The sequence below is a fragment of the Heliconius melpomene genome, chromosome 20 (genome assembly GCF_056956725.1).
Source record: "Heliconius melpomene rosina isolate 202511_hmr_F chromosome 20, ASM5695672v1, whole genome shotgun sequence".
Taxonomy (NCBI): Eukaryota; Metazoa; Arthropoda; class Insecta; order Lepidoptera; family Nymphalidae; genus Heliconius; species Heliconius melpomene.
In genome coordinates this window covers 13,006,961-13,028,925 of record NC_140408.1, presented here as the reverse complement: position 1 = coordinate 13,028,925, position 21,965 = coordinate 13,006,961, and the positions used below count along the sequence as shown (strand labels likewise).

Sequence of the window (21,965 nt, the reverse complement as noted above, 5' to 3'; positions counted from 1 at the left end):
TTAACTTCCGCCGAATTCCCAAGTGGAGTCCTTTCTTGAACTTCGCTTCGCTTCATTACTAGAGCGAGAAAATGAAAATATTAAATATTTCATTCCTCCTAGAAATCGAACCCACAACGTAGCGCTTACAGTCTCACGCTGCCAATATATTTCATATTATATTAATAAAGTTGCAACCCGCAATATAACGTGCATCACGATACAGCGTGTACAGAAATATGAGCTTTTTTTATTTTAAAATTTTATATTAGCTTCTAAGTATTGGATGTTTATGAAATTGAAATGTAAATACTGTAAATTGCTTAAAATAATTAAATTATTTTAGTTTCCCCACTCTTATAGACAAAATGCGGCGTTAAGTTTCGCGACGCTTCACACAATGCTTCGTAAATTGTACAGAAAGTGGGCAACGAAGTGTTTTGTCACTAAGCTCCCTCTGCCTACCCAGGTATATGTGGGAAGCTAAAAAAATATTCAATTTATATATATTCCATTACGCTATGATATCTCCTCTAATGGAAATATATTTAAATTGTGTATAATGTATTAATGAAATAGTACAAAAATAATCTTTTTTCTATTTTCACGCTTTTAACGCATTGCGGCGTAAGCTTAGATAAGCTCAGAATATATTTCACAAAACAATTTGTTTCTATGGAGATTCTTTAAGGTACTTTTTTTTTTAATAACGATATTTTTTTCATTTTTGCCGTACAGGCGGAAAAAAAATAAAAAGTAGGCACAGGAAAATTTAGTGTTAAGGCACTCCGTTTCCCACGAACCGCCCAATTTAGATATATTGCGGTTTGAGTAGCAAAACTGAACGTCGGTCTTTTTCTTGCTACCAGAGGGAAGAAATGGAAATAATTAATTCCCCCGAGATGGAATCGAAAGCATAATTGTCGTGTTAACGGTAAGACACTGTGCTGCTGCGCTATGACGGCCTCAATCTACTTTATATTACAAATCAGCCTCACGCAGTATCCCGCACACAGCAGAGTAAGCACAGGAAACTTAGTGTTAAAACATTTCGTTCTCCACTTTCCGCTGGTTTCTGGAGGCATTGCCTCGACACCAGAGCGAAGAAAAGGAAATATAAATTTCAATAAATATTTCATCTCGAGTGGGGATCGAACCCACAACCAGTCGGTTTTTATATTACTTTAGCCTCACTTTATATTATAATTTTCAAATTAAATTTATGCTACATTACTAACAGCTCTACTCTGTTAGTAGCAAAGGCGGAATACGCGAAACTAAGCTGGATTTATCACACAGATTATTGTTTACGTGAGTTGAATTTAAAGGCATTTTAATACTAAATTTCTATTTGAAATATTTTAAAATTATTTTTTAAATTGTTTTTTTTGGTAGTTTGTATGGGTTAGTCCATTTATCGAAGAAGCCCATACGTTATAATTATTTCATCATGTTAATTTTTTTGACATCCTGACCTGACGATTTATTTCTATTAAACTTTAAATGTGAAACTGTGTATATAAGTTAAATTATATTAATTAAGGACTGTAAAATAGACTGGTTGTGGGTTCGATACCCACACGAGGAAATGAAATATTTACTTAAATATATATTTTCATTTTTTCGCTCTATTGTCTAGGCAAAACGCAGCGTTGAGTTCCGCCAGTCAACACGCAATACTTTCTTTCGCGTCTTTTTTCAGTTTTCATTGGTTTTGGAAAGATATTTGAAGTCGTGTGGCATATTTGACTTTTTTTTGCAATACGATTTTTTATATTTTCCCACGCCTAAGCGTTAAACTCCGCCACTCAACACGTATAGTCTTGGAAATGGAGCGGTGCGTAGGGAACGTAGTTTCTTAACACTACTTGTCCTCTATATAAGAGATATAGCTGAATCAACATAAGCTGTACCTCTGTTATAGTAGGAAAAATGAAAAAAAATGGAATTCAAATCCATTGAATTGTCTAATACATATTGCAAATTCCTTATGAACTCGAAATACGCGAGACTAAGCCAAATTTATCGTACAGATTATCACCACGAGGTGAAATTTAAAGCAAATTAATGCTTTCGAGATCCTATTGACACTTAAAGCGTAGCTTTGGTACTTTATGTTGACAGCATATTACTGTAAGCTTGATGGTTGTGTTTTCAATCCCCATCTGAGAAAGTGGTTTGTATTTTTTTTTCTCTCAGTATATAATGTTCCAGAACCTGGTGCAAAGTCGAGGACGTAGTGTCTTATCTCTGGAATCCCTCTGTCTATTCCGTTAAGCGGGATAAAACGTGAAAGTTAAGAAAATTTGTTTTTTTAGATATAAATACAAGAAAAAGGGGGTCAAAGGTTTTCCAACGAAATGTAGCGGAAATTTAAGTGGTGCCTGAAATTTGGCAAAATTCCATAGTATTTAGATGTTTATAACAATAATATAGCCCGTATCTCGTTGTAATAGGTGTTAAATTTGTGTCGTTTTGTGTAAATTTAAAATAAACTCTAGTGATAAAACACTTCGTTCCCCAGTTATTATTTTAGTTACTTGTATATAAAAATAGTAAGGCTGTGCCTTTTAAATGTAGAGTCAATGTTTCGGAATAAACTGTCTGTGACAAGCAGAGAGACAGACTGATAGACAGACAAACAGATATATATGATGAATCTATAAGGGATCCACCACCATTTGGCTACGGAATACTAAAACATTAAAAAGCATTTAAAATGAAACATAATAGTCCGAGGCTCCCAGGCAACACGTCCAAGAGTTGTAGTTATCTGAATAATACGTGCACGTCGTATGTCAATTTTATTGGGTTGACCCGTTACATAAACGAAGGTCTTTTCGATTTCGATAGAACAAATAATTTATTGACTATATCGTTGGGAGGTGGCTGACTGACGGCAATTATGGGTTTGATCCCGATTTGGGGAAAAGATTATATTTACATTATTTTAATACAGCGGCGTCGATAATTTCCTCTGCATGAACACAATGCCTTGAATATGAGAGAAGGGTGGAGAACGAAATATCTAGTATTTCTATTTGACGAAGTTAGCGAAGCCTCAGGTAAAAGCTATTGGAGATGAAGCGTGAAGCCGAAAAAAAAACACCTCAAAATAGAAATCGACCTACGTAGAGTAGGGTGCAGATACTCCCTGTGTTCCGCACATTGCAGGGTAGGATCCCATTAAGACATCCACGATGCCCACTTTCCCCCATAAAGTGGAGGCATTTTGAGCAGCAGAAATAAACGCCGCACTTCGTTTCGTAAACAGGACAAAGTAAAAAATAATAAATATTTAATTTCTTCGATTGGGATTAGAACCCACCACCATGACTGACCCAGTATTATATACTAATTGAATTCACTTAATAATATCTTAGCTAGAAAGAAAATTGCAGAAAGTCAAATAAATTGGAACGGAGACAGAGCGAGAGGCGTCAGATACTAATGAACAAAAACGAAGTCGCACGTTTTTCAACGTGAACCGTGCTATATGCATTGTTGGATTAGTTTGTAAAATCTGTTTTTGCTTTTTCTTTTTATATCACGCATAAACCAGGGAAGGTAAGAGTGTTTAGACACATTGTTTACCATTCTCTGCTCTTTTTTTCGGGACATCAAATGGTGGTATTAGTACTTACTAACGAAACGACTAAACTAACTAAACTACTAAGATTCTTTATTGCACTAAATTAACACAGAATAAAACATACATTACGAAAAGACATACACAACGGAACGGAAACTACTAAACTAAACTAAACAAAACTAACTAAACTACTTAGGCTTTTTTTTTTATTTTTCGGTTTCGGAAATCGATTCCACTAGCAATCGTTGCACAGCGACATGGGGATAAATATTACGGTTATGGATTCGATTCTCAGTTGTGGCAATGAAATAATTTCATTTTCTTACTCTGTTGACAACACAAAGCGCAGCCTTGAGTTCCACCACTAACGCCATGTCTTCAGCATTCGGCAGAAAGTGGAGAACGGAATTGTTATAATGGGAACTGAGTGTCTTAACACGAGGTTCCCAGGTTCCCTCTGCTTACCCTACTAAGTATGGGATAAAGTGTAAAGCTAAAAAAATATATTATCATTTTACAAGAATCCAAATAGTATGCGATGTTGATCAGAGCAAGAATGTCTTAATTTAGATAAAAACGGAGAGTACAGAGACCTAATTGTCACGATTTATTTACCCCAAGTACAACAGAAGCCTGACGATCAAAACAAATAACAATTTGAGACTTGTTTTAATATTGAAATTTATTCCTAGCGTCTCGACAAATGTACGCTGAAATTCTCGACGAATTTAAATGAACTGAAAATAAAGGACGATTCGGTCAATTTGGGAGCCACTACAGGCTATTATGTGAAAAGCTGGGAATTACAAGGCTCTTTATAATTCTATGAAGCGTAAGTATTGGGTACATGCCAGAGATACACGAGTTCAGGTAGAATTTTTTAACTCTAAGTTAACTTTTTTTTGTTTAGCGTGGTTGGTGTAGAAAACTTAGTGGTAGGATATTTCTCCACTTTCCACCTAGTGTTAGGACACTCTGTTTTACACTTCCCGCTCAATTATGATACCAATGCGTACTGAGTAGGGAAATGGTAATTATTTTATTTTACTTAGTTGAAAAAAAGCTAATAATTGAACTGAGAAGTTCGTCATTTTTAAAATCGGCTAATAACGATATAATATGTATATTATTCTATTAGTCAAACCAATAAATCGTATACAAAAAAATATGAACCAATAAATCTACTCCTTTTTGTTTCAAAAATTTCTTTATACAAGAAACGTCCGATTCAAGATAGCTCCCATGAATACTAATATATGTGAAAATGCTTCACAGTATTTTGGGTCCTAAGCTAATTACTTTAAGGTCAATTATACCCTAAAGGGTCTTCTGATAGGGATTTAACAAAATTGCCTGCAAATTGATCCCGTCCGCTTCTCCGATAGATGTGGGGAGAATTCTAAATAAATGTAATTATTAGCACTTAGGTCTCTAGTGTGTAAGACGATCTTAGAATACCGTAGTGAAGGCAGAATTTAGTAATTTCTGTAAAACTATTAGTGCTGGTATTACTCGTAGTACTGCAGGGGCACTAGTATGTGACTGAAACGCGGTTGTAGGTTCGATTCCCCTTTCCCTAGGAGGAATTAATTATTTATAATTTTTAAGAAGAATTCCGCCACTCAACACATGCAATGTCTCGAAAATTGAGATGTAAAGTGGGGAACGGAGTGGAAAAGGAAATATCTACGGGTATTTAATTCACGTATGAATGACGATTGCTCCAAAAATACTTAATTAACAGGACAATAGCGACAAAATAAACAATAACAAATAACGTATTGTTTACAACGGGATTGTCTAAACAATAGAACATAAATCAAAAACAAATATATATATGTATGTATGTTATATGTAACGTGGTAGCGAAGAATCAAAACTTCCGGAGAATGGAAATGTGTGCCACAAATTCGGAGGGCGCGAGCTCTGAAGGTCGATCGACCGGTGTGTGTTTAAGCTCAGGATAGTATTCGATCAAGTAAAAAAAAAAAAAAATTAAATAGGCCATATTTCAATGTCATATGTTCATATGTCAAAAATGACAGTGACTAATATATTTTTTTTTTACTTTCTGATAAACTCGTCCCTTATATGATGTCCTCCCTCATAAAGTCCCTCGTCCTTTAAATGTTCAGTGTTTGTTTGTTGTGTTAATGTTTGTGTTTAGTCCTTTATGTAATTTTTTATGTAAATATATTAAACTTAACAAAATAAAACTTTAAATTAACCCCCATGTAAAATATTATTTATTACTAATCTAATGTGTTGTGTATATATTGTAAATTTGTGTTTGTTTTGTTTTAGGTGAAGGCTGTACTAACACAGGATCTCTTTTTTTTACATGTATTCTATAATTGTGTATATTTATCTTTTTTATTACCGGTCAATTTCCTTCGTGTGTTTTCCATACAACGTGACATTGGCGAAATGAATTGTGCTCAACTGGCACGCTCGAAACGCCATATTTCGAGAAATCAATCAATCTACTTTCTGATACTAAGGCAAATCAAAATGAGCACGACAATTTTTTTAGAAGACTTTATTTCGAACTAAAAACAGACAACGAAATAGTGTGGAAAATTTGTGAAAATTTGTGAAAAGTGTGAAAAGTTGTGTCGGAAATAGTGTGAAATTGAAACAAGAATATTAAAATAACATACAATTATTTTTATAGTTCTCATGGTCTTTGTATAATTATATATACTTAATTTCGTTTCATTTCGCTATGTTCATTATAAAAAATTAAATATGTAGAACGAATTTATATTTACAAAGTATTAAGAAGATAATAAGAAAATAATGACATTATTATGGTACGTATTCTTTTCTATATATACCAAGAAAATGCAGTCCTGTTCAAATATTGACCACTATACTTGTATCCCCATAATAAAAATAAATATATGTAAAAATTAAAAAAAATGCATTTTTGCATTGTAAAGTTTTCTTAAATAGATCTTTAAACAAATCAATACTTTTACACTTTGAAAGACCAATGTAATTCTATTGTCATATAATCTCCAAGTTTCATGATGATACAATAATTAGAAGTGCGTGTAATTCAAATTATTATATTTTAATTACTATTTACATATCGACGTAACAAAAGCATGTAAAAGAAAGCTTATTAAAACACACAGCTTTAATTAAGAATAAGAAATGTGCGTGATAAAAATAATATTTAATTATACACCATTCCAGCACACTTGCCCATTCAAAGCTACCTTCTCATACGAGTGATACGTAGGTTCTGTCGACTTACAATCTGTGAATAACTAACTCGATGCGGTTCTACCAATTAGGGTTATGACTACGAACATTATCTATATTTCTATAGAAAATCTTTTATTATATTTATTTAGGGAACCGTTTAATCTTCACGCTCTTTCCCGTAGATCAGTGTAGGTAAAGGGAACCTAGCGTTAAGAAGCTCCATTCTCTTTCGAGATTACGCGTGTTTAGTTATGGAATTCAATTCCGGGCTTTGTCATGTTATCAGAACGAAGAAAGGAAAATAGTTAATTCCCGTGGTGGTGAATCGTATCCACAACGATCGCGTTAGATGCTTCTCACTGCGCTACAGCGGCCTAATCCCTATTTTACATATTTCTATAGAAAATCTTTAATAACATTTAAGTATTTGATATGGTAGAGTAATTGTCTCTTGTTTGAAAGCTTTGTAATGAATTGTAATCCTGGTTGGGGTAAATTTTGTTAACTGGCTGTATTAAATTCAGGCAGAAAGTATGGAATGCAGTGACTTAATATGAGATTCTCTCTGTTCATCTTCTTCTATGCAGGATGCAGTTGGAAGCAGAAAACAAAATAAGGCCATCATGGCGAAGTTAAGGAAATACGATAATTGTGGACAGTTTTAATCAGAAGTTTAATAGTGTAAAAATTGGTTGAAACAACCAACTAACTTAGAAGTAGATTTTCAAAAAATAAGTAGAAGTGCAAAGAACCATAAAAATAATGCCTCAAAATTGGTAGAATTTAGAATAACTCGCATTACATAGGAACTTTCTAATACAAAGTATAATGAAAATTACAAATTTTTATTACAACGTTGATTAATGAAGATGGCAGAACCAGTCACGAATCACGGAGTTTGATGGGAATATCGATTATTTCATTTCAGTAAAACTTTTTACATAAAATATCCTTCTAAATTATGAAACTGCTATGTCATTATGGATAATATTCTATTCTGTATTTTACGTTTGTTTATATTTAACTAAGTATTTATATAGGCACAGAAATCTAAATAAAAATATTTATTTTATTTTAAACTAGTTTTAAACCGCGGTCATATTAAATATTTTATTCCCCCAAGTGGGAATTGAACTCGTAACCCTCGCGCCCCGACTGGCCTCAAATACTTTTGTTGCATTGTCAATATCCTCTCTATTAATTTAAATTACGATAGTCAGCAACTAAACCCAAAAGAGAATCTCCAGAGAAATTTTACAAAGTACGAGTATGTTACACAATGGTTTTAGCTATTGACGTAGAATTCTTATTTTCCATCAGAATAATGTGCAAGAAAATTGTAGATCTTGAAAAATTTTATAAATAAGTCTATGATATAATATAGTAAACGTAATATATTAAGACACGCGGAAGCATGTCCAGACATGTTAAAAAATAATATATATATATATATATACAGTCGAATTGATAACCTCCTTTTCTTACAGAAGTCGATTAAAAAAACTGGGAGTGCGTCGTGTGTAATCTTATTTGTGAATTCGTATCAAGAAATCAAAAATAATGTAAAAAATATGAAAGTTAGACCATAAAAATTCTTATTAGGGCAGTGAAAAGAAAATATTTTTGAAAGAACCACTGAGCCATGATGGCCACAAATAAATATATGTATATACTATATACATATATATAAACATATATTATGCCACAAAATAACATAAGGGAATACCATCAATATCTAAGCCCAATTGCGGTACATTTCATATCAAACGCAACGCCATATGAATATTTGAGCTATGTATGAAATTATTGTATAGCGGTTTATGATTCAAAATGGAGGTGGTGGCAAAGTGGGGTAGCATGACCTTAAACACGTAGGTTATGGGTTCGATTATCACTAGAGGGGATGAGTTATTTAATCTATTACTAACAGTTTTAAGATAATATACCTATATTGTTATTTACCATGTTTTGACGTTTTTCTTTCACATTTTTATTCTGTAGTTAATGGATATTTAGGATATTCTTTCTACAGTCTCCGCCCACAGAGCACAGCTTTTAGAGGTGTTACATGCTAATTTAGTGGCTGAAATCAACACTGTTCTTTGTTTAATGGGAGCGTTAAAATGAAAATACTTTTTACTATCAAACATATATTTTTTCACCGAATTCTGGAGGCATTATTTGTTAAGAATTCCCTCGAGTGGGAATCGAACTCAAAACCAGGTGCTTTTACAGCGGCACGCCTGGTCTCTAAAATGTAGTAATTAAAATTATAATCATAATTAATATTATAAATGACATTAATATAATACCTCTACATTAATACTCACGTCCGTTTTAATTTGTAATGTCACCGGTGTTATTATACAAAGGAAATGGGTCAATGTAGTGATTGCAAACACAATCTACCTCATTTATGTTTTATATGATAATTGGTAGAGGCGGCCGTGGTCGTGGCGCGGAGTGTAAGCTTGCGACTGTAAACGCGACGGTTGTGGGTTCTATTCCCACTTGAGGAAAAGAAATATTTAATATCTTTATGTCCTAAGCCTGGTAACGAGGCAAAGCGCGGCGTTGAGTTCCGCCACAAAACATGCCTCGAGAATTTGACAAGGTTCTCAGGTTCCCTGTGCCTTATTTAACTTTGAATTTGACAACTGCGTATCCTACGTATCCTGCCTGACATAACTGCATGCGTGATAGAGGATGAAGGTAGAAAAAAATATATAAATAAAACTTTTATCTACCACTATGTGCACACATACGTACATATATCGGCAAAGAGAATATAGTGGAAAATCATTTTATTTTTTATTATTGTTATATTAGCGAGGTCGTCGTGGCCCAGTGAGACCCATAAGTCATACAAGCTTGCAAAAGTATATGAATAAATAATATTTTGAATTTAAATCTACTATATTAAAATTGCTCACTAAAAACTTTGTTTTTAGCTTCATGCTGTAGCAGGCAGGAGGTACTCCCCAGCACCCCCAATACGAAAAGAAGTGATTTTACACTAGATTGACCCCCTGTCTTGAGTAAAATCACTTCTTTTCCTGCTTTTCCGTACAATTTGCGAGACATTGTGCGTTGACCGGTGGATCTTAATGTCACACTTTGTTTTATTACCAGAAAAATAATTATTTTCACTGAATGACAAAGGGAATGAATATTCTTTTTCCGAGTGGGAATTGAACCCATAACCTTCAAGGCTATAGATACATACTCTCTTTGCCATGCTAACCTTCTTATATATATGTATATTATATTTTTTACGGTAGGCGTGACAACACCGAAGTGATCGTTCAATTTTCAATAACGCTAATGGAATGTCCGAAATGTATAGAATTGGCATGAGTGAGGTCACGTGGCTTTTCGATGAGAAACGTCATCGCCATACGTTTAAGGCTTTTATTTGGTGGTTATGGCAACAGCATTTAATTTTTAATTCGATTTTCATTTTATTTTAAGTTTATTTTTCGGATTTCAAGGATGCTGATGGTAGTGCTTTCGATTTCGATTCGGTTGTATGGTTACGTCTTTCTATTTATCATATATTCCCGCATATAGCAGGGTAAGCAGAGGGAACCTAGTGTTAAGACACTCTATTCTCTCCCTCTATATTATTTGTTACATCAAAATGCAATAGTGTGGATCGAACCCACGACTATTGCATTTACAAACCTATTCACCACTACACCACAATGGCCCGTAAATTGTAATAAAGTACTATATTAAGCATCAATTGTTTCAGTTAACAAAAGACAACTTTGAAGAAACAGAAGCTTTAAGAAAAAGCTACCAAAAATATAGAACAAAAGTCAATATTAGCGTTCAGTTCAAAAGAGCTTTAACGAGAAAGTCCAGCACGTCTCAGACAACTTGGAAAACGTTTTAAGTGAACAATTAATAATATAGCAACTCCTTTTGTTTTGGGAAATTTTGTTATTAAAATATAATAGGAACTTTAATTTTCGAGATTTTGACTGATTTTAATGTAACTCTTTGATTTAGTGGACATATCCATAAGCTGGGTTGCCTTAAGTTAGCGTTACATAGCGTGAAGTCGATAAATAACAATAATATTCAATTGGAAAATGTACTTCTTTGGATTCCTCAGACTTCAAGCAAATTTCAAATGAAAGTAATAAAAAGAAAATAAAATTTATAGATTGTAAGAAAATAACTTCAACCCCCCAATTCTTTAGAGACACGAACGCAAATATAATGCCATAGAACTATAACGTTATATAGAATACAAATTTTCAATTCGCATTCATAGAAGTGTTATAGTAATTGAAGGGCCGGTCAAATTCTCGCTTCAATTGGCCGTCTGAATGTATGGCGGTTGTCTGGTACCACTTATCTTGTGAATTACTAAAATGTTACTCTCACAGTAAGTCTAGGCGTTGACTATAGACGCAATGGTTGTGGGTTCGATTCCTTTGAGAGCCTTTTTCAATTAATTCCTGCGATTGGCGTCTTCAATTAAACATATTCTTCAGCTTTATAATAATGGTATAAATTCGAACGACGATTATGGGAATCGTCGTCCGCAATCAATTCAACGATTAGAAACATAATTATTTAAATTATGAAACAGAAGCGTCTGTTTGGTTAAGCCTGCTTATCTCAAGAACTAGTAGTCCGAATTGAAAAATATTTACATATTTGATAGTCCATTTGTGGAGCAAGACTATATAGGCTATGTTTCATCACTATATTAGAAAAGTAATAAATATTAATACACGCTACTTTACTTTAACGTTTTAACAAAATTTCAATACTATATTTTTCTCCATAAACAACTCGAATCTAATTATATTTTAATATTAGATTTGCACCCACTTTAGTTCGTTAGAAGTACTCTTAAAACAAATTATTATAAAAATGTAAACAAAAACAAAGCAAATCGCTTCTAACAAGGACTTGTTAAGAGTTAATTAACCTTTGTTGAGGTCATCATGGTGCAGTGGGGAGGCGTCTGATTGGATGGTCGTGGGTTCTATTCAGAAATAGAGTTTTTTGATTCCCTCGCTCTAGTAAAAAGACAAGGCGTGGTGTTAAATTCCGCAACTCAACGAAAATAGGGTGGAATGTGGACAACGGAATGTCTTAAGTTCCTTTTGCTTTTTCCAGGCGACAGTTCGTACCGAGTGACTGACAGACAATCCACTTACTACTAATTATTTCAATAAAAAAAAAGGAATTTTTCATTTTACGTTCAACAGTCTATGAAAATGAAGTAGCGGGCGCCAACTAGTATAAAATAAAACAAAGAAAATCGCTTTTAACAAGGACTTATTAAGAGTTTATTAGCCGTCGTTCCCGCTCGGGACAAACATGATTACGGGTCACGATCTGCAATTAGATGGAAATAACTTTCTTCACTTTTCTTTGTAATTATAGAAATTGTATAGTTTAGAAGAACGTGTTCAAATTGATAATTTTATTTTAGGGTTTTGTACATTAAATATTTATAATAATTATGTGAGTTCAACAGACGGTATACAAAGAGGAAGGTTGAGTGTGTTAACACTACGTTCCCTCTGCCTACCCTGCTGTGTGCGGGATACAGCGTGAAGCTGATTATTTAATATCTAAACATTTTTTGAGAGACCTGTATGAGTGGTAAACACGACGATCGGGGCTTCGGCTCCAGTCAAAAAAAAAGTTATAAGTAAATTATTTTCATTCTTTCTGCCGAATTCTGGAGGCATTGCTTTAATCATAATAATATATTCCTAACTTCCTTTCAATTTAAGTTTCATAGTAATTTCATTCGAGTTGTACCAGATGTGAGGACAGCGTGGCCAATTCGTACGTGGCCACCCAATATCCGCAATGCAGGATGCGTGAAATTTATACAAGTGGAACGTTTTGCATTAATTTTAACTGTAAATTGTTTTGAACTGAAATAAATATTTGGAATTCGGAAAAATGGATTAAAATAAAGGATGAAAAAAAAAAATTTAAATTAAATTTAATAGTAATTTAAACATTTATAATAAGAATAATGAAATAATAATTAAAAATTTTCATACATTTCCCAGCTTAATTACTGTAGCAATGTTACGCCTTTTAATTTATGGCTGTAATAAAACTCTAAGTCGCAAAGAATGTCAACGTCGAGTGACATATGTGTATGTTTTAATACTTTAAGCTTTTCTGCTACAATGTTTATACCTACTGCATATTTGCCACAGAATGTTTATAAAAAAAACATAGATCCTAGTGTTAAGACACTCCGTTCAAACTTTTCGCCAAATTTTTGAGGCATTGACAGAACTCAACGCCGCGCTTTGCGGCGCGAGCGAAGAAATAGAAAAAATAAACGTAAATAAATATTTCACTTCCTCGAGTGGAGATCGAATCCAGAACCGTCGCTTTACAGTCACACCCTTGTGCCGCTGCGCCACAATTACTATTATCTATAAATATTTTTCTCAATTACTCCAATCGATTTAATATGTAATTCCTTCAGAATTCAACGGAAAATGGTGAACGGAAATATCTTAATGAGAACAGAGTGTCTTCACTAGGTACTACTACTCCCTCTACCCTGCCCTAATATGTGCAGCGTGAACCTAAAAACGATACAACTACAATTAATTCCAATGGATGTTTTATCTTATACATAAGCTATTCTTCTAGAAGATTGATGTTGTGGCATCGCTATACCTTTTGGTAAGTATTTGGATACAACGAGGGTTGTACTAATTGTTCTATAAATTAAACGAACCTGTCTTAACGCGAGGTAGAGAGGTAGGACATATATACCTATACCTTGTGCTTATATAGATATTACTTTAAGCTGTATCCCGCAAATAGCAGAGGAGGCAGAGGGAAGCCTGTTCATCACGCACCGCTCTATTTTAGAGATAGTACGTGTTGAATGGCGTAACTCAATGCCGTGGTTTGTCTTGTTAAAGGGGGACATGGATAATATAATGAATTCACTTGAATGGGAATCGAACCGACAGCCGTCGCGTTTATATTCAGGCACTGCCCCACTTGCATACGATAGGCTGACAATGACATACTTATAAACAAATATATATATATTTTTAGCGTCTCGCTGTATCCCTCACATTGCAGGGTAGACAGAGGGTATTTGAGAACCTTGTATTAAAACTCTCCGTTTCTATTAAAACACTTCCGTTAGCCCGTTCCATGGATGGGTGGGTATATTTATCATCGTCGCTTTCAAAATAATTTAAACGTAACTAAAATCCCTAAGTCATTATTTCAAGCCATTATAACTTTTCAACTTTCACTGTCCTAATTAAAGGGCATGTAATCGCCGCGTCCGTGGGAATGTTACTTTGATGTTGCCGGAACCTCGACTTTGAACCCGAAATATACTTTTTTTTTGTTTAAAAAAAATCGGAAAATAGAATTTTTTTTTTTTGGCTTTTACTGTTCAAATTTTAACGGAGAAGGTTTCGAACAATTTGCAACAGGTTTTTGTCGGGCTATTGTATCTTAAATATTTAGGATATGAGTGTAAATGTTACCAATACATCCTGGCGCAGGGGTACAAGCATGTGATTGTAAGTGCAACGGTTGCGTGTTCCATTTACACTAGACGGAGTAAAATATTAAATATTTTCATTTTTTACTCTGGTAAAGAGGAAAAGCGCAGCTCCAGCACTCAACATACAGAAATTAATAATTCGGCAGTAAGTGGAAAACGCAAGTCTTAAGTGAGGAACGGACCGTCTCAACACTGTTCCCAGGTTCTCTATGCATAATGCTGCTATGTGTAGGATACAATATGATGCTAAAAAGTGCCTTCCTTTACTATTACGAGAGAGTTAAACCAAACCAACTCTTCAGCTTTATAATATTAGTTTAGAATTATTATATAACTACCACGAGGCAAGCTTGAATAGTTATATTACGGGGAATAAAGGCAGGAATTATGATAGCACAATCCATATTCCGATTATAATAGAATGTAGTGAGCCACTCTGGGGCCATTGAATTTTCAGTGCCTATAAGTGGTTGGTACAATAATTGTAGATATAATATAGATATATGTAATACGAGTATATATGTGTGGGATTATATTATGTAAGCTTTTGTTGTTAAGCTTACGGTATACCCCGCATATAGTAGAATAGAGAAAGAAACTACCGAGGCATTGCGTGTTGAATGGCGGAACTGAACGCTGCGTTTTATCGAAATAAAAATATTCACTAATCGGGGACTATAATTATTTTTTATCATTAGGTACTAGAGATAATACAAAAACATTATGAAAACGCAAATAAACGGTAAACTATTGAAAACGTTTTGCCAATTTTAAACCCAAAGCAAACCAGTAGATCGTGCTTTAACCTATAATGAACGAGATTATGTTCATCCTGTGTTAGCTATACATACAATTAAATATATGGAATATAACATTTTCAGATTTAGCATTGAGTACTTTAAGGACTAGACTGTTTTAGTTTCAACAATTCTGCACCACCTGCACAAAGCAGAATAGGCAGAGGTAACCTGGGAACCTAAGGTTAAGACGACCCGTTCCCATTAAGACACATTACATGACCTGGAGGAAGATCAAGCATGAGGACCCCTGAAGGGTATTTATATCAAGGTGAGCTTGATAACAGTGGTAAAGGTGAAAGTGGTATGCAGAGGTGGCGTTTGCCGCTCCGTTCTCTCTGACTACCCCGCTAGAGATAAAAAGGTAAAAAAAGATAAAAAAGGGGAAAAAAGATAAAATCATAATATATTATGGTTTTAAATCTCACACTGGCATCCCGATAGTACCACCATCACGTCTTCAATATGATGTAATGATGTCAATACGAATAAATATAATTTTTCAACCAAAAAAAAAAAAGAGATTTATAACGAAATTTTATTGCTTTTAAATGTCAAGAGCTGTATAATCACGTGGGACGAGGGTACTTGTATCAGGGTTTTGTTTAAAGAGGGTGTGTAGTAGTTTATGTGGGTATCTGTATTTTTTTGTAAAGTAACTAACTCTTTTTGAAATATAAAACAAATAGTAGGGGATTCAATCGGTTTTAGATAGTATATTTTGGCTGCTTTTGAAGAAATAATTCTTATTCTTAGGGTAAACGCAAAAGCCCTAAACTCTATTTTCCACTCCAAAAAATTTCACCAAGAAAGTGAAAATACTTCCAAGGTTGGCACCAATGAGCATTGAACATGTAACCTCTTTCAAGTCAAACTTTACTACTATGGTTACTATGTTATTATGGTTTTAATATACAACGAGATGATTAATATTACATTTTATAATATACTTTCATCCTATCAATCTTCCTCAAAGCTCCACCCGCTTCACTCAAATGTCACTTTAATAGTGAAAGACATGAAAATAATTGTATCGATCAAACTATAGGACTTGTACCTCAATTGGAAAGCATTTAACCATATGTAATAGATGTAGGTTCAAATTCACATGGTTTTTTTTATATGAAAATGATTTGAATACCCACTTTGGGGAATGAACGGAGTGTTCTGTATATAGGAGAGAACGGCCTCAGTGTCTATTTACTTTAGATTTAGGTTGTCTCCATCTAGTCGGAATTATAGAGTAGTAGAGATCTAAATTATAGAGTAGTCTAATAGTACAGTCTAAAAAACAACATGTTTTTACTGTTTTTCTAAATTAATAGTAGGAAATCTTACCTAGAACCTGCTGATATGTTTTACAAATTTATTTTAACGCTAAAGACTTAAGCAATTACGGCTATATATTATTTGTTATTGGGTAATACACTGTCACCCATCAATCAGCGTGATCGATGAATTCTAAATTACAATTTTAACCATAATATTGAGAATCGAGTGCCTCTCAATAATTTGTCTTAACGATTAAGAATCTTCGATGGGTAACTAATGCAATTTAATTAAATTATATTAGAATACTGTACTAAATAATCTACATTTTTCAAAAGGTTCAAATCTCGCTAAGTTAATTGTTTCATACATTTTCAATATAATATGCAGCAATGCTGTTTTCTAATGAACGTTTTTTTCATATTTCGTTGAAAATAGTGCCCATCCAATTTTATACCCCTAACCCTTACAGAAATGGAGTTATGGGGGTTAAAACCACTAACGTAAATGTTTATCTTTACGCTGTACATTGAAGATATCATTACGCGTATCTTGATAGCAGCTAGACCTTTTGGCTTAGACGTAAATAATTTACCAATTTCAGAAAATGGACAGAATAGACAAAGGGAGGGACGCCGAATTTTGAGATCATAGCGTGTTGAGTGGCGGAACTCTACGCTGCGCTTTGCCTCAGCACCTGAGCGAAGACATGAAAATATTAAATATTTCATTTCCTCAACATATAATAGAGGGTGTAAATACGACGGTAATGGTTTCGATTCCGCTTCGGTTCAATTAATTATTTTCATTTCCTCGAACTAGAAACGAAGAAAGCAATTTCTCGAAAGTCTACGGTGTATGGCGAACGGAGTGTATCATCACCAGGTTCGGGAAAAAAGATAAATGAGGTGTCTGAGTGAGTTTATTCATCTTTAGACGTACTTCATAAAGATAAAGTAGTATTTTGAAACAAAATTACTAAGTCCCGAGTAAATTCACTAATTGGTCCCCAAGCAAAAGTTTCAATTCGGTCACAACTTTATACGAAGCTTTTTCATACTCTAAGCTCTTTTTGGTTGAAAAAAAAATAGAATAATGGTATTATGGACGGAATGAGTTAGTTTTAAATTTAAATATTTGAGGATACTGTAATATATAATTTATACATCTTTATGTTTTTCATATTTTAATTAAAAGTTAAAGTTAAGTTAGTTAAGTTAGTTTTTCACAAATAGTGTGAAGACTTACGTTTCCCACTTCCCCCAAATTTCCGAGACATTAGTGTGTTGAGTGGAAGCACCCAACACCGCATTCTGTCTTGCTACCAGAACTGCTTATACCAAAATTCTCGAAACCATAGCTGTAATCAAGGTTTATATGAAAAATATAATATTGTCATAGACCAATTAATTCCTTTGCTCTACTCTGATAAAATATATTATATTTACAATCTAAAAAAGTTTGTACTATACAAACAATATAAAAAAAACTATTCCAATAACAATGAAAAAAAAACTGAGGTAAAAATACAAACTTCGAGATAAAGAAACTTTAAAAATAAGCTGTAATAGCAAATTGCGGATTTCCACGTTTCAAAAGCTTTTTTCAAACTTTGAAATGTCTGTTGAAAGTTTGTTTGAGGTCACAGATGCGTGAAACGTGCTTATTATATGAAATGATCATCCGTGTGGACTCTGAGGTTAAGGTTTAATTCGTTATTTTCCATTTTGATAGGATAGCGTACATAAAATATGCTTTACTGGAACCTGAGAACTTAATGTTAAGGCACTCCGTTCCCATTAAGACACTTCCACTTTCATTCACCTCTTTCTGGTGAATTCTGCAGGCGTTGCGTGTTGAGTGGCGGACTCTGCACTGCGCTTTTACATTAATAATGGTAGGGCGAAGAAATTAAAAATCTAAAAAATTATTATTATTTTTTCCCCCGAGTGGGAATCGAACTCACAACCAGTCGCGTTTGTCTGCGCCACTACTGGTCTCAAAAAATATTTGATCTATTATTTAAAACAATATAATATCACAGAAGAATATGCGGAAAAAAAGACGAATCTGTTTCTTTTAGTTTTCTATGCATTTAATACACCAACCACAAAGGCGCCATCATCATTTGCTTAAACTTTAGCAATATTAGTAAAAAGAATGTATTGTACAAATTTTTTAAAACTTAAATAATTTATGCGCTGTCTGGAACGATGCCATGACATTTTAAACTCAGTTTGTATAAATAATGCAATTTGACACGATTCATGTTTCAGAACTTACAAAAAGATCTTTTTGGGTTCACGCTGCATCCTAGATATATACTTAAGATAGGTAGGCTGAGGGAACGTAGTGTTGAGACACTCCGCTACCACTTTATTATAAAGTAGACAAAGGAAACCTAGTGTTAGAACACTCCGTTCCCCACACACACCGCGTCGCGCTTTGTCTGCCAGAGCGGGAAAATTAACACACACACATGTCACTGTGCCATGACGATCTTTTCTCTTAAAGTAAATATAGAAACAAATTACCAATTAATATGCTAGAAGTAATGGATTCGTAAAATACAATATTATTTGGATACGGCTATAACTGTGTGTTTATTTACATAATTATTTTATATATTAATAGTCACCGCTCGCAAGTTTGCGTGGACTTTGAGTTCTGTTTTTTCCCATTTCAGTCGGAAATAAGAAAAGTTCTCTCATAGTGCTAGAGAGCTCTTCACGCTGTATTTAATATCACGCCGGTAACGTAGTTCTAAGACACTCCGCTCCCATCAAGACACGTTCGCACATTTTACGTCGTTACCAGAGACCAAAAATTATATGATGATACTAAATATTTTATTTCGTCAAGTGGAAATCGGACTCACAATCTGTCGCCTTTATAGTCACTCGCTTGTTTCTGATATCACACTTTTTTATTACAATTTAACATATAAACACATTACCTTCCTTTGCATTGCACAATCGGGTAAAAAAGGAACAGAACTCATAACCATTGTAAGTTTATTACAACGTGCCGGATCATAAATCTCAGTGACGATGCCTTCCATTAACTAAAGTGTTTAATTATGTCATAAGGTTTATGTTCGACATAAACAGAGCTATGTGTTACAAATGTTATTGTTAGATGTTATTTTTGACATAAATTCTGGCACCAAGGTTGAGGCACCGGCGTTAAGTTACGCCACTCGCTACACTCAATACCTTGAAAAATTCGGTGGCAAGTGGGATACAGCGTGCTGAAAGCTTTATACTAATATAATAAAGTTGAATTTGTTTGTTTGAACGCTCTAATCTCAGGAACGGCTGATTTGAATTTAAAAAATATTTTTATATTGGATAGTTCAAAATTCACTTTAACTTTTCAGATAGCTTTTAAAAAAAAGAAAAGCATTTTATTCTTGTCTTTGTATCTAACAAGTATTAATTAGTCCTAACCGCAGTGACGGATATCCGATTTTTTCGTAGAGAGTTCTCTATTAAAAATGTTGTTGTAAAAAACGAGAGGCCACCACGGCGCAGTGAAACAGTGTTTGCATGTAAGCGCGGTGGTTGTGGTTTCAAATCCAACTCAGGAAATAAAATATTTAATACTTTCATTTCTTCGCTCTGGTACCGAGAAAATGCATAGTGTTGAGTTCCACCACTCAACACGCAATGCTTCGAGAATTTGGCGAAAAGTGGGGAATAGTACTTAACACTAGGTTCCCAGGTTCCACCTGCCTACACTGCTATGTGTAGAATACAGCGTGAAGATAAAATATCAGAGTGGCTCATAACATTATCTGTCTAGAAAAAGTAATTACAACGTCGCTCTGGTAACAAGACGAAGAGGCGTTGAATTCTTAACATTAGGTTCTATTATACGTGATAAAACGTGAAGTTACTATTTTTTTATATAAATTTATTTTTCTACGGAACCCTTCCTTTAATATCTAACTCTACTCAGCTCGCCATTTTATTAATTACACCCACAGTTATCTACATTTATTAATTACTTTAGAGGGCTTCGTTTCAATATAAAAAATGTAAATAAAAAGTCTACTTACATATATTTAAATGTTGATGATTTTAATTCAACGAATTGAATGTATTTAATATAAGTATACCTATGAATATATATGGTAAAATAAATAAATCAGCTTCACGCTGTATAGTGGTAGTGGCGAACGTAGTGTCTTAACACTAAATCCCCTCTGCCTATCCTGCTATGTGCGGCGTGTAACTGAAAAAAAAACATCCAACCCCTCCACAAAAAGGTTATTTTATTCATAGCAATATCAAAAAGGGTAAAAGAATAAATAAGTAGCATAAAACATTGCAAAGAACTGTTTAATATTTAAATCGAAATATTGTATGCACGAGCGCGCTTGACATTCAAGAGAGGAATACCTATACTCGTATAGTACAGGAATATTACATTTTTTACATTATTGTCTACACTAGTGACCACCCGCGACTTTGTTAGACCGTCTAACAAAAAAGGATTCCCCTAAATTTAAGGAAATTCCCTATTTGTGCCCCCCGTTACTCCCCAAATAAAAATTTCAGCGTTCTACGCCGCGTAATTTTATGCCTTCGTTGTCTGTCAGTCACTCAGTAATGAATTTCTTTTATGTATATAGATTTATGCCACATTTTTTTTATGCCACAAGGCAAACGAGCGTTCGGTCGGTCCGGTGCCCACGATCCCGTGCAGCACCGGAGGAGCTACAGGTGCGTTGCCGGCCTTTGAGGTGGTTACGACATTATAAAAATTGTCTTTTAAATAGGGGACAACGCAACGGAACTGTTGTAAGTTCATTGTTTTAGCAAATAAAAACTGGAAAATAGGGGCAAAGTTTTCTAACATATCTTTATTTAAATACTAGTCTGTGAAAGCTAAAAAAACAAGAAGAAAATAAATAATACCTAAAGCTATAGCTAAACTCAACACACATTTCAAGCCATCCACAGTCGGCTAAAATTGAAGAAGCAAATACAAAACAGCTTTACAAATTGTAAGGCATTTTACAAAATTACTTTGCGCACAATAGCTTTTCATAACAAGAATAAATCGATTTAACTGTTACTTTATTTTAAACTTTATATTCTAAATTTTAAAGTTCAATTTTAAGTAGCATTTTAACTGATAAAACAACAAAGGTCTTAAACCGAGTTTATTTAGCTATTATTACATAATATTAGACGTTTATACTAAAGTGAAATAAATATCCTCAATCTAATAAGACAAAGCACGGTGATGATTGGGGGAAATCAACACCGAGTCTTGACTGACATACTATTTTAAATTTGGTCAAAGAATGAGAAATTGAGGCTATAAAGGCACAGTTATGGTTCCGAGTCCCACTCGGGGGTACAAAATAAATAAACAAACTAATAATTAATATTTTAATTTCTTCATTCTAGTAGTGGGGCAAACTGCGTCGTCGTTAGTAGTCGTTCAGTTCTGTCACACATCGCGCAATGCATCAAGAATTCTGTGGGAAGTGGAGAAAAGACAGTTTAACACTAGGTTCCCAGGTTCCCTCTATATGTGGATAAAGCGTGTAGCTAAAAAAATGAGA

The 21,965-nt window shown here is 33.9% G+C and overlaps 1 protein-coding gene across 2 annotated transcripts in view; it reads right to left on the bottom strand.

Moving 5' to 3' along the window:
- The window catches only part of Syt7 (Synaptotagmin 7), a 265,710-nt gene that overhangs the window by 196,890 nt on the left and 46,855 nt on the right, over positions 1-21,965 (bottom strand). The gene's annotated exons all lie outside the window — the stretch shown is intronic.